The sequence below is a fragment of the Macaca mulatta genome, chromosome 7 (assembly GCF_049350105.2).
Source record: "Macaca mulatta isolate MMU2019108-1 chromosome 7, T2T-MMU8v2.0, whole genome shotgun sequence".
NCBI lineage: Eukaryota > Metazoa > Chordata > Mammalia > Primates > Cercopithecidae > Macaca > Macaca mulatta.
Genome location: NC_133412.1, coordinates 117,967,164 through 117,981,772, shown reverse-complemented (window position 1 = coordinate 117,981,772; position 14,609 = coordinate 117,967,164). Strand labels below are relative to the sequence as shown.

At 37.7% G+C, this 14,609-nt stretch overlaps 1 protein-coding gene across 1 annotated transcript in view; it reads left to right on the top strand.

Annotated features, from left to right (window-relative positions):
- Positions 1-1,021: 1,021 nt before the first annotated feature.
- LOC106999411 (fibrous sheath CABYR-binding protein) overlaps positions 1,022-14,609 on the top strand; it is a 146,944-nt gene continuing 133,356 nt past the window's right edge. Inside the window, exons 1-3 of the mRNA XM_077940943.1 lie at positions 1,022-1,175; positions 7,589-7,791; positions 8,528-8,623. The gene's annotated coding sequence lies outside the window, so the exon portion shown is untranslated. The remainder of the gene's footprint in view (positions 1,176-7,588; positions 7,792-8,527; positions 8,624-14,609) is intronic.

Below are 14,609 nucleotides of genomic sequence, written 5' to 3'. Positions count from 1 at the left end.
GCAGCATGAGAATGGACTAATACCTCACTTCTGGTACCAAAATCAGTATTAGGGTTCTCTCTCTCTATATATATATCTCCTATTAGTTCATATATATATATATCCTATTAGTTCATATATATATATCCTATTAGTATATGTGTGTGTGTGTGTGTGTGTGTGTATATATATATATATATAGGAATTTACTGAGGAGTATTGACTCACACAATCACAAGGTGAAGTCCCACAATAGGCCATTTGCATACTGAGAAGCAAGGAAGCCAGTCCAAGTCCCAAAACCTCAAAAGTAGGGAAGCCAACAGTGCAGGCTTCAGTCTGTGGTCAAAGGCCTGAGAGCCCCTGGCAAACCACTGCTGTAAGTCCAAGAGTGCAAAGGCTGAAGAACTTGGAGTCTGATGTTTGAGGGTAGAAAGCATGCAGTATGGGAGAATGATGGAGGCTGGAAGACTCAGCCAGTCTAGTCTTTCAAGTTCCTCTGCCTGCTTTTTTCTAGCTGCACTGGCAGCTGATTAGATGGTGCCCACCCAGATTGCAGGTGGGTCTGCCTCTCCTATTCCACTGACTCAAATGTTTATCTCCTTTGGCAACACCCTCACAGACATACCCAGGAACAATACTTTGCATCCTTCGATTCAATCAAGTTGACACTCAATATTATCCATCATAGGCACCCTGGGCTATAATTGTTGAACCTATTGTTTCTATATTAAATAGAATAAGAAAACTATTACATTAAAGGTAAGTTATTATATTGAAAGAACTTGGAATTAGAATCAGTTTAATTGCCTACTACCTAATTTTCTAACTGCATAACAATGGAAAATATCTCTAAGCATTTTTTCTTTTTTTTTTTTTTAATCTCCAATGAAGTAGGGCTAATGCCATCTCTCTTACATTGTTGAGAGGAATAATGTAATTAATGTATTTAAAAAGTTAACATGTAGCTTCTGAAGTTCAGCAATGTAATCTATTTGTCTCCCTTTCTATTACAGTTTTCTGTCTTCTCAGTTGATACTTCCTATGAAAGAGTATCTATTACTGCCAGGTTTTCCCATGGTTCTGTCTCATCTCTAGTGCCAACTTTCCTTTTCTGCCACCTTTGAGATCAAAGAAGCATGCTGGTCTGCCAAAATACCTTTGTGGGCCAGGAAACCACTCAGCTTGGAAAACAGGTAAGTTCTTTTCAGTACTCGCCATTTCTTTACTAGTTCCCTCTTTTATAACTGTCTCTCCTGTTTCAGGCCATGGTGTCTGAAGTCTCAACTTAAATGTTTAGTTCTGATAAATAATTATCTTTTTAGTATGGGATAATAAAATATGTGCATTTGGGGAAAATATTTTCCAACGCTCTAAAATGTTCTAGAGGGTGGGTTCCCAGAGATTGAGGTTTTTAAGTCAGAAAGACAGTTTTTGATACTAAGGATTTCCTGGAGACCTCAAATCTCAAAACAGAGGTGGCTGCCACTCTTTACCCAAAAGGCTAGCTCATCATTCAGCAGTTACCAGCCGGTATATCATGGGTTTATAAGCATATCAGCTAAATGTGGCCATTAGTCTTTCACTGGAATATGTCCCAGATATTGGGACTGCAGAATATATTTTACAATAATAGAAATGCAACAGTGGGAGTATGATGGAGACTCTCCTCCACTGCACCATATTTCTTGGGCACTTGGTATATATCCCATGTAATTTAAAGTCGCTTTTATGTAACAGTGAATCATTGACAATCACTGAATGTGAATGCTTTGAGTTTGGGTTTCATATTCTTTATCTCTGTGGAATGGGTGGAACTGTATACCACCAGTCCTGTGTGGCAGTGTCAGATTACATCAAATAAAGAAATTTTCACAAAATTCTCAAAACTTTGATGATAAATTGGTAATTAAAATATTTCATATAGTAAAACTGGCATTTCACTTGGAACATTTTGGTGATTTTATTTTGTGATTATAATTGGTGATTATACTTCCTTTCCAGAACAAAGGTGCATGAGAATTTTTAGAGCAGCAGAGAAGTGCCCTGGTACAATGATACAGCAGTCTGTGGCCGGTAGACTTTCCCACATAATACCAAATGGTAGCCAACTATAATAGATAGGGTAGGGGAGCTACAATGACAGGCCTCACAGACTCATCAAAACTCACTTCAAGCAGCCTGCTGTCGTCAGGATCTGTTGACCAAGTATATCACCATGGGACTCAAGAGACTCTGAGGAGTCATTGCTGATGTTACATATAGTGTCCATATGAACACCACCAAATGTTTGTTTCTTTGTGCTTTTTTTGGTGGAATGCAATTCCTAACCTTTGCAAGTGTCAGTTCTAAGGCACTAGTGAAAAGAACCACATTTTTATATAAAAAAGAAGTTTTATATCTTTAAGAACTTAGACAAGTTTTTGGTTGTGAGCACAGAATTTTTACACCTTAAAGCATCAAACATATTATCTCAGCCTGAAAATATTCAAGGCCAAGAATCACCTTGCTGTAACAGAACTTTAGTACAATCTCTGTAGATTGAATTTTTATAAAAATCTATATTATTGGCACTACCAGAATGAATTAACTGTGAAATTAGTTCTTGTAAGAGTAGCCTTATTGGATGGAATTATTTTGGTTGTGTTTATTTAATTAGAGGATAATGTCTGACAAATGTAATACATTTAGGTTTAATATTATTTATTTTTATGACAATAATTAGCCAAGATATTGCCTACTACTCCATTCCCCAACTAGCCACTTCTTGTGGGAATTTCTCATTTGGGATAATAAGAATACATCAGGACTGAGGAGAAGTCATATCGTTATTTCCAAGACATGCAATATCTGGACAGGTGGGAGGTGGGGAAGCGAACATTTTGGGGATAGAGCCGGCTAATTTCCATCACTAGCACATGAAACCTAGGAGGTGGTCAATAGCTGTTCCTTCTGTGATTTCAGCACCTTTATCCCCCGATATAATGGATCCTAAGTTATTGGAAACTTCTAGAAGTATTTTGTGTATACTCCTTAGCATATACTTCTTCCAATGACAGCATAGACAGCATAACCCCCAATATTTTTTCTTTTTCTTCCTTCCTTCCTTCCTTCCTTCCTTCCTTCCTTTCTTTTTCTTTTTCTTTCTTTTCTTTCTCCTTCCTTCCTTCCTTCTTCCCTTCCTTCCTTCCTTCTTCCCTTCCTTCCTTCCTTCTTTCTCTCTTTCCCTTTCTTTCTTTCTTTCTTTTTCTTTCTTTCTTTCTTTCTTTCTTTCTTTCTTTCTTTCTTTCTTTCTTTCTTTCTTTCTTTCTTTCTTTCTTTCTCTTTCTTTCCTTCCTTCCTTCTCTTTCTCTCTCTCTCTTTCTTTTCTTTCTTTCTTTCTTTCTTTCTTTCTTTCTTTCTTTCTTTCTTTCTTTCTTTCTTTCCTTTCTTTCTTTCTTTCCTTCCTTCCTTCCTTCCTTCCTTCCTTCCTTCCTTCCTTCCTTCCTTCCCTTTCTTCTTTCTTTCTCTCTCTCTTTCTTTCTTTCTTCTTCTTTTTTTTTTTTTTTTGATTTGACCTCTTTCTTGTAATCTGCCCTCTGGCATTTGAGTAACCATATTCATTGGATTTCCCTGTCTTTCATTGATATTCTGAAGTCCTTTAAGGGTCAAAATCATATTTGTTTTCTCCAGTGTCCTCAGAATTCCCAATTCCATTCTGTATTGTTAACAAGCAGGAAGAAAACATGCTCTCGTTTTTAGCTTTACACTTTCCCACGTGGGTACCAAAGCAGTCTTGCTTGTGCCCCTATGCTGCTCCAACTACTGACGCTTTGTAGCTGAAAGAAACTTGTTTGCCTGACCACTTTATTACTTTGGGCTAACTACTCCCAGAAGGTGTACCATTTCTTCACCTCAACAGGTTTCTAGTGGGTGTCTTGCCATGTATAGAGCTATAACTCTCTGTCTTGGACTCAAGTTACTTCCACCACCAACCTCTGTCTTGCTAGCTTCTCTTCCCCCTCACCCTTGATAAGTCAGTGTGAATTGAATTTCCAAAATTAGGAAGCCCTATTGGGTGAAATCAGCTTTTTATTGTCAAGGTCAAAGCCATTTCAATCAGGTGGGGGTGCAATACCCATTTAATGTCAAAGATTCTTGAGTGCTCACTAGGAGAGCGGGTTAAAGACACTACTAAGCAAAAAGGCAGACGGATCAGGGTTTGACTTGCAGCAAAATTACTGCTGGGTGAGCTAGGGCTATGTTTGAATGGGCCAGGGGCTAGTAGAGTTGGGAAGGTCCAAGAAGTAGGAGAAACATAAAGCATTAATTTGCTTTCTTGGGTAGTGATGGTGGGTTTTTTCATAAGGCACTAGAAGTAATCTAAAATGATTCTTCCAGAGACGGAGGTAAGAAAATTAGGAAACTGTAGATAAAAATATCAGCATACCATATGTTAAATTGTTTCCTTCTACATACTATAAACAAGTCGAATAAATAAAAAACTTCAAATATATATTAATTTTACTTAAAACATTCCATATTTGGGCTGTCTATGTTAAAGGAAAATATCAGGGTCATGGTAATTAACAAATTAGGTCATATTTGGCTCACAGTAAATATATTTTCAGTACTCATAAGGCTCAAGAGGGCAAAAATTTCAAGCTAAATGGGACAGGTATGAAATGAAAATAAAGTGAAGTTATTTTTCTTATTGTCTTCCAAAGGCTGTGTTTTTTTTTTTTGACCGTTAAAGCGTTTTTATCCTGCTTATGTTGAATTGTTCAAGAGAACAAAGGAATATGGCAAAGATCAACATGCTAGGATGTGCTTCCTTTTGGATAAGCCTCCTTAGTGAAGCCAGGCATCACACTCTCCAAACCCAATGTTCTAGGCCTCCTCAAGGTTTTCCTTAAGGGTGTGTGCATACATTCTTGTTGATTGTTTTTACTCTTCCAAACCTGTTCCCCCATTTAGGAAATGAGAGAATAGGCCTAAGCTAGTGCTCTTCAACTCTGGCTGTATTTCAGGATTTCCTGTGGACTAAAAAATACGCTGTTGCCCAAATTCCCTTTTGAGAGGCGCTAACTGGGAGTTCTGAGGAGGGGCCTTGAAGTTTGTATTTTACTAGGTGATTCTAATGTGTTGGAAAGGTCTAAGACAAACTGACTAAATAGTCTCTTACCCCTTTAAAAGATCAAAGTGGATTTGGCTTGGGAACAAGAAATTAGGGCCGCCTGTGAAGACTACGTTGAATTTTTTTACAAGAGTTCACCAGTGAGAATGAGATTAGAGGAGTTTGCTTTTCTGACCTGGTAACCATTATTGATTCAAAGACTTCCACTTAGTCCAGCTCAACGGCCAGATCAACATTACCATTTCATGACCTGCCACTCCTGGCACAAAGTCTTTGATTTATGCTTGTTCGTACGAATAAAACAGGTGCCCTTTGCTTACAAATAAAGGAGGAGTTTTCTATTAACATAAAGTGGTTTAGAGTTGCAAAGGGAGGGCTGCCATTGCTAATGTCAAGATATGAATTCTCAGCCCTCTTTCAATGCTCACATGGTATTACTGATTAAAAATGGAGTTATGACTAGGGTTTGGGATGTGGGCAAAGAGAATATGTGTCTTCCCTTCATCTGCTTTTTCAGCACTAATTTGTGAAAAAAAAAAACCCAACCAAAAAACAAAACCTACTTGCATTGGGTGAATGTGTTCAGTTGGTGGCAGCAGAGTTCTGTTACAGAAAATTTTTTGAGGCCCTGGTCTTAGATATTTTGAAGACAGCCAGAGGGAACAAAACAGTATGTATAATAACATCCATGTTTTCTGTTAACCTGCAGAGGTATAAATTTATTGCGTGTGCTTGGAAAGGAGAAAAATGCATAAAAGGAAGATTTCTTGCTGCCTCTGTCTAAGTGCAATCTCCTAAATATGTTCTTTGTTTCCAAATCTATAAGTAGTGTAGGTATCAGCTTCAGGTAGAGGATTTAGACAGGTCATGAGCCAGAAAGACGGGCCTCTGAAGATTTATTGTTGGTTGTCATGTAAATTTATTAAAATGGGAGCTTTGGTCTTGAAATACATCCAGACAAGATTAATGATTTAGCATCTGGGGAAATCAAGTATTTGATGCAATAAATGGATAAGGAAGCTTTCACAATTTCATATTGGCAGAGATACAAATTCAGTATTTAAAAAGCTATTTTAGGATTTTAGCTTAATGGGAAATGCAATAAGTGCCAAAGAACATTAGGTGGTATCTGACTAATATATACACTAGCAGAGTTTGTCAGCAATAAACACGGAAAAAAAATGAACAAAGATGAAATGAATTGGAAAGCTAGCACTGTGGATAGAGACATTTCATGGTTTGTACTCACAGTTTTCTACCTATACCCTGACGGTGAATTAATCTGTAAAATTTGGTGTTAATTTAGGGGCACATGGATAATTGAACCCTAAACTGGCCCATAGATTGGCTTGCAGTTGTACTACCAACTTTAAGTGATTATCATGCAAAATGATTCATGCTTTTGGGAACACTGTTACCAATACTGACACTACCATTGTGAGGTGTGGAGGAGAAGACAAATGTAAATGGAAAAAATAGAGACTCAGGGAGGGGTTTTGGCAAAACTGCTTATATGTTATGAGAATGCTGACCTCCAAAGACAGCGTCATCTAGGAAAATGGTTAAAATGTGACCACATTCGAAGTTAACAATTTAGGCAGTGAAAATAAATGGCCTGATATGATGCTTTTGTTCTAATGCTAAGCATTAGAACATAAGGTGATTACCAATATTTCTAAATTCACGTTCAGAATTGCAATCCTTTTAAATATTGTTTTTACACCGTTTTGATTATATAAACATTTTTGGAAATAGTTTTGAATTTTGCTTTTAAAATAATTTTTACCTAGTTTGCTAATTATTTTTTGTTAAAGTTGATTAGAACCTTACAAATGTTAGATGGTTATTTCAAAATTTTGAAATACTTGAGTGTGGAAATGGCAACTTTTAAGTTATCCAGCATGAGCTTAAATCAAATAGACACCATCAAAAGTGAACATTCTAGGTTAACATTTCAAAGTAGTTTGGAATGTAACCATGTAAATCCCATTTAAAGTAATATGATTTCCCAAACTTGAAATGTCATTTCATGTGCACAGTTTTGAAAATATGTCCTAAAAATGTCTCTCTCTGTTCCTGTCATCATAATGTCAGTCAGATCAAAGTTTGTTTCTTCTTCATCTTTCAATTTTGAAAATACAGAAAGGCAACATAATACTGTGAACATAAACTTTTCACTCATGGGGAATTTATGGCTGGTTATTAGAAGAAAACATTGTTAAGAAATTTTATAAATGAAATGTCTCATTTTATTATAGCTGATTCTAAAAAGAACACGCTGCATATAATTTCCCATTTAAACACAGAAATTAATTATTTTATATACTTGTTGAAATTGATGTGAGTAGTTACCTAGTTTCAGGGTGAACTTTTAGAAATTGACTCTCACTAATATGAACTTAAGCCAAGTAGATGCCATTAACAGTGAACATTCTGGGTTAAAATTTCAAAGTAGATTGGAAAGTGGACTTACCTTAGGAAATTCTGGTTTAGGTGACCCTGATGCCTGCATTAAAAACAACAGCAGCAACAACAACAACAACAACAACAACAACAACAACAACAACATAGGTGATTCTGATGATCACCAGGATTGAAAACCACTGGACCATTGCTTTGAGAGATGGTGCCATGGCCAGAGACGGAGGTCCACTATCCATTGGTTGATATCCATTCTTCTGTGGAGAATCCTGCTGGTGAGTTCCTATTACAACATTGAAATGGTAATCTCTGGGAGTTAAGGTTGCAAACAGGTAAGAACATTTTTTTCTACATTTTTATTCCACATACTCCTGCTCTCCTAACCTCCACCCATAGCATTGGCTAACTTATCTATTTTGCCTTGCCTCTTCCCATCTGAATATTTGCAAGCAAACATGTAACAATGGCTTTAAGTGGTGCTAACTGGCTTGAGAGAGTCAACTGTAAAATTTTCAGAAATTTTGTGAAGTAGTTGTTAAACACAATCATTATATATATATATATATATATATATTTTTTTTTTTTTTTTTTTTTTTTTTGAAATGGAGTTTCCCTCTTGTTGCCCAGGCTGGAGTGCCACGGTGTGATCTCAGTTCATAGTAACCTCTGCCTCCTGGGTTCAAGCGATTCTCCTGCCTCAGCCTCCTGAGTAGCTGGGATTACAGGCACACGCCACCACGCCCGGCTAATTTTATATTTTTAGTAGAGACGGTGTTTCTCCATGTTGGTCAGACTGATCTCGAATTCCTGACCTCTGGTGATCTGCCTGCCTCAGCTTCCCAAAGTGCTGGGATTACAGGCGTGAGCCACTACCCTTGGCCAACACAATCATTATTAAAAATTAAATTATATAAACACAATTAATTTATATTAATATAAAATAACTCAATATTCAAAATTTATTACTTCCTAATTCTTTTATCACTTTTAACTATTATCTCTGCTCTTCAGGTTATATATCAATTATCTGGTGAAAGAGACACTTCTTTGCATCTCTTCCAAACTGGGCCCTCAGAGACTTCATGTTGGTAACTTAAAATCGACCAGGTGGGAGTCTTTATACTACAGCAATCAGCAAATGGTGCAAATCAGGGCTTGATTTAACGTTTTGTTGATTGCCTACATTTTAGAAGTGATGGAGAAAATGTTAAATGCTGAATAAACTTAAAGTGTGTCCTGTCTGTGGCTATGATATTGTGAATAGCATAAAAAACATGAAGACATTTCTGCCAGTATTTACAAACTGTTATCTAATTTAGCAAAGAAGTCACTCAACTTTATTGACGAATGAGTGAATTTCCAGCACATGGCTTATTTCACTTTCATCTTATTCCTTAATGTAAACAAAATTATCAACCAACATTTTGTCATAACTACACTCATTTCTTAATGATGTGAGTGATTTCTGTGCTGAATTGGATAGTAATCAAGCATATATTCATAGTCTGATTTTGTGATACTATTGTTGGCATATAATTATAAAAACTGATAGTGGATTTTTAAGAAATAGCAAGTCACACTGAAGTTAAATGTATATGAAGTTTACAATAAAGAATATTATATATTTATTATTTTGTGAATTGTAGGTTACATGTTTTACATCAGCAGAATTTCTAATAAACATATGTGTGCATGTGTATATATATATGTATATGAGAGATATATATGCATACATCTTTTCCTGGAGATGTGGTTAATTTACAAGCTCATCACTGCATACAGTTCTTGAAGTGAAGTTGGGAGCCATTTAGTCTAAACTTTCTGTATTCAGATATTGACTAGATGAAAACTTAAAACCGCTCAACCCAGTTAAATTTATGCAAAGGTTAATAGGCAGCTGCTGGTGTATGATTTCCCTTCCAAAATGTTTATTTCCATTGCTCATGCATTAAATTCTACTTTAGCGATTTATTAGTCTGAGTTCTAATACTTTTTGATCTTGTAAGTAGTGATTACCAAATGGGAGTCTGTTTATTGGGAATACTGGAGAAAATACAGTTTTCTAACAACACCTCCTCCCATCCAAACTTGCTAAATTGTATAAAAGAATCTGTCTTTTTAATGTTTCCCAGACTAGGGTTTGGAGACCATTTCTTGAATCTTGTGTTAAATATAAATAGCCCCAGAGAAGAAATCATGTAACTCAGGGACTGCCCTAGTTAGATAGGATTAACAGATAGTAGAGATCAAGACTATGTGGACACAACCCTTCTTCCCCACCTCCCCCAGGCTTCTAAAGCTGAGTGGAATAATGAATTCTGGTAAAAGGCATGCCAAGCTAACTGCAAATGGAAATTCTCTAGACAATCACTTTTAACTATCTGGAAAAATATTAGAAAGGAGTCTTTCCTATTCCGTTGGCTTCTTTGCTCAGGCAGGAAATATGCTGTGTCTTCAAGTGAAGTGTTATGAAAATCAGGGATTGTTCATCCGTTTTGTGTGGGCCAGCTATATGGCTTCCCAGCATGCATGCCCATCTGTCCTGCAATAAAACCTTTAATTTTTTATGCCTGTAGTTTTTACAAAACTCTTGGCAGAAAATGGAATGAACATGATTCTGTCTATCTGGTTGGTCATTTTGGGCCTATATTGCTCTTTTCTGAGACAGGTACAGAGTCTTCTAAAGGGCTTACCAGGTGTCCAATCTAAATCAATGAGAACATTCTTTTTTCTAACCCAACACACCCAGTTTGCCTGGAAATCAGCAGGTTTTCCTATCAACCTTCCAGTTAACATATATTTGCTTTTCTTCCAAGGAGAAGGTAAAGTTTGCTAAAACTAACAGGTAGAAAGTTTTTCCAACTTTTACTTTTTAGGCATGGGCTTGGAGTTTGTAAAGAAAGGTTTTGTATGATTTATTGTATTGAAAAATGCTAAGGGAGTAGGTTTTATGTGTTCTCACCCCAAATATGATAACTGTGTGAGATAATGCATATGTTCATTAGCTCAATTTAGCCAATCCACCATATATACATATTTCAAAATATGTTGTACACAATAAATGCATATATAATTGTTATTTGTCAATTAAAAATTGAAAAGAAAAGAAAAAGGCTTTGTTCAAACATCTACTCAGTGGTGGGTAAATAATTCAAACGTATATTTCTAATTTCTTGATTGGTTGGGTGTGTAAGTGTAAAGTAACAATTTTAAGGATAGAAACTGAGACAAAATTGTGTGTCATGACAATATCTCCTTTCTTACCAGTTAAAGAAAAACTGGACATATTTGCTGACACATACATTTTTCTTTTGAATTTTTAGCTATGAGTTTGACATAGTTATTTTGGCTAAATTTTCTTGCCAATTTTGTGCTTTTCTCTGCAACAATTATTTATTTATTTTAGTTTATTGACTCTCAGAGCATAGGGACTATAATTGTTCATACTGTTTTATGTACAGGGTGACCATAGCATTTGGAAATACAGATATTATTATTTTAATGTATATTATAATGAGTTTCCCATAAACCATTTATTCTGTATTTGTGTTTCCTGATTCAGTGGTCACCCTTTATAACCTAGGGTAAGTCACGTGGGGACTAGATATGGCTAAAAGCAAGAACAAGGTGTCTGCCCCCATCTCCCGTCAGCTATCATTCATTTGGGGCAGGTAGTGGTCTTATATAAATGCTCTGGAGTCACATCATCTGTGGACTTAATTTAGGAAAAATTTGTAGAATATATCACCTCAAGCATTTATAATTTTTCTGTGTTATAAACAATCCAATTATACTTTTAATTATTTTTAAATGTACAATACATTATTGTTGACTGTAGTCACTCTGATGTGCTATAAGTACTAGATCTTAGTCATTCTACCTAACTATATTTTTGTACCTATTAGCCATCCCCACCTTCCCCTACCCCATCTTTCCCAGCCTCTGGTAACCGTCCTTCTACTGTCTATCTCCATTAGTTCAATTGTCTTAATTTTTAGCTTCCACAAATAAGTGAGAATGTGCGATGTTTGTCTTTCTGTGCCTAGCTTATTTCACTTAATATAATGACTCCAGTTCCATCCATGTTGCTGCAAATGACAGGATCTCATTCTTTTATATGGCTGAATAGTACTCCGTGGTTTGCATGTACCACATTTTCTTTATCCATTCATCTGTTGATGGACACTTAGGTTGCTTCCAAATCTTGGCTATCATGACTAGTGCTACAGTAAACATAGGAGTTCAGATATTGCTTTGACATACTGATGTCCTTTCTTTTGGCAATATACCTAGCAGTGGATTGCTGGATTGTATGGTAGTTCTATTTTTAGTTTTTTGAGGAATCTCCATGCTGTTCTCCATAGTGGTTGTACTAATTTACATTCCCTTCAACAGTGCGTGAGGGTTCTCTTTCCTCCACCTCCTCACCAGCATTTGTTATTGCCTGCTTTTTTTGTATATAAGCCATTTTTTACTAAGGTGAGATGACATCTCATTGTAGTCTTGATTTGCATTTCTCTGATCATCGATGATGATGACCACCTTTTTATATGTCTGTTATTTGTATATCTTCTTTTGAGAAATGTCTATTCAGATCTTTTGCCCATTTTAAAATCAGATTATTAGATTTTTTTCCTATTTAATTGTTTAAGCTCCTTATATATTCTGGTTATTAATTCCTTGTCAGATGGATAGTTTGCAAGTATTTTCTCCCCATTTGTGGGGTTTCTCTTCACATTGTTGATTGTTTCCTTTGCTGTGCAGAAGCTTTTTGACTTAATGTGATCCCATTTGTGCATTTTTGGTTTGGTTGCCTGTGCCTTTGGGGTATTACTTGATAAATCTTTGCCCAGACCAATGTCCCGGAGAGTTTCCTCAATGTTTTTGTTTAGTAGTTTCATAGTTTGAGGTCTTAGATTTAATCTTTAATCCATTTTGATTTGATTTTTGTATATGGTGAGAAAGAGGGATCTAGCTTCATTCTTCTGCATATGGAAATGCAGTTTTCCTGGCACCATTTATTGAAGAGACTGTTCTTTCCCCAATGTTCTTGGCACCTTTGTTGAAAATGAGTTCACTGTTAATGTACAGATTTATCTCTGGGTTCCTTATTCTGTTCCATTCTTCTACATGTCTGTTTTTATCCCAGACATGGGATTTATCCCAGACATGTTCCATTCTTCTACATGTCTGTTTTGGTTACTAGAGCTCTGTAATATAATTTGAGGTCAGATAATGTGTTTCTTTCAGTTTTGTTCTTTTTGCTCAGCATAGATTTGCTTATTCTATGTCTTTTGTGGTTTCATTGAGCTTCTGCAAAACAGCTAGTTTGAATTTTCCATCTGAAAGGTCACCTATCTCTGTAACTTTGAGATTGGTAATTGTACTTTATTTAGTTTGTTTGGTGAAGTCATGTTTTCTTGGATGGTCTTAATGCTTGTGATGTTTGTTGACGTCTGGGCATTAAAAGTTAAGTATTGTAGGTCTTTCCAGTGTGAGTTTGTTTGTATCTATACTTCTTGGGAAGGCTTTCTGAGTTTTCAAAAGGAATTGAGTGTTGTGATCTAAATTATTGGTCACTGAGGCCATATATTCATTAGTGGGCACTGCGAGCCCAGTAACATTATAGCTCTTTCAGACTTGAAGAGGTACTACTTTGGTGGACCTGGGTAAGATCCAAGAAAATTTCTCGGATTACCAGGCAGAGACTGTTGTTCTCTTCCCTTATTTTCCTCCAGAATACTGGAGTCTCTCTCTTTGTGCTGAGCTGCCTGGAACTTGGGGAAGGATTACACAAGCACCCCTCTGGCCACCACCACCAGGACTATACCGGGTAAGACCTGAAATCAGTACAATGCTGGGTCTCGCCTGAGTCCCACAGTGACCACTGCCTGGCCCAACGTCCAAGAGCTCTTCAGAGAGCAGGTGATGAATTCAGTCAGGCTTATGATGCCCTTCCCTTCAGGGCAGTGAGCCACACCCCGGCCCAGGGCAGGTCCACGATTGTCATCCAGGAGCAAGGGCCTGGAGTTGGAAACCTTAGGAATTTGCTTGCTACTCTAAAACTGCAGCTGACCTGGCACCCAAGCCCCAAGAGAAAGTCCTTCTCACTCTTATCTTTCCTTTCCTCATGCAGAAGAATTCTCTCCCTGTGGCCACCACCACGTGACACCTATGGTGAGTACTGTTTGGGCTCCACTGATGTTCACTCAAGGTCCAAGGGCTTTTCAGTCAGCTTGTGGTGAATTCTTCCAGGCATGAGTCTTTCTCTTCAGGGCAGCAAGCTCTCCTGTGGCCCAGGCTGGGTCCATAAATGCCATACAGGAGCTAAGGTATGCAATTAAGGACCTCAGAACCGTGCTTAATTTTCTAACCCCCTCTGGCTGAGCTGGTGCCTAAGCTGCAAGATAAAGTCCCCTTTATTCTTCCCTCTCCTTTCCTCAAGCAGAAGGAACCTTTCCTTGTGGCCATTACAGCCGGGAATACACTGGGTCACCTGTGAAGCCAGCACGGGCCTGGGTCTCATCCAAGGCCCGTGTGACCATTCCCTGGGTACCACTGGTGTTTATGCAAGGCCCTGGGCTGGGGTGTGGCTCTTCAGTCAGCAGGTGATAAATCCTGCCAAAACTGGGTCTTTTCCTTCAAGGCAGCAGGTTCCCTCTTGTCCCAGGCTGTGTCTAGAAATGTTTCCTGGCTGGTAGGGCCTAGAAAGGGGGCCTCAGGACTCTGCCTAGTGCCCCATTCTACCATGACTGAGCTGGTATCCAAGTTGCAAGACAAAGTCCTTTGTACTTTCCTCAAGGAGAATGAAGTCTCTCCCAGAGCTGCTACCTGGGATTAAAGGAGGAGTGATGCAAGCACTCCCTTGCTGTCCTGGCTGGTGTCTCACTAGGTTGTGCACCCAAGTCTACTGGCTCTGAGCCCAGCACAGCACCAAGACTTGCCCAGGAATTGCAGTCCTTGTGGCATGGGATGCCTTTCAAATTTATTTAGGACCCCAGAGCACTTTAGCCTATGTGAGGGCGCTTGCCAAAACTCAGGTTCCAACCACTGGAGTGGATGATTCGTCTCAGTCTATGGCTGGTCTAAATGC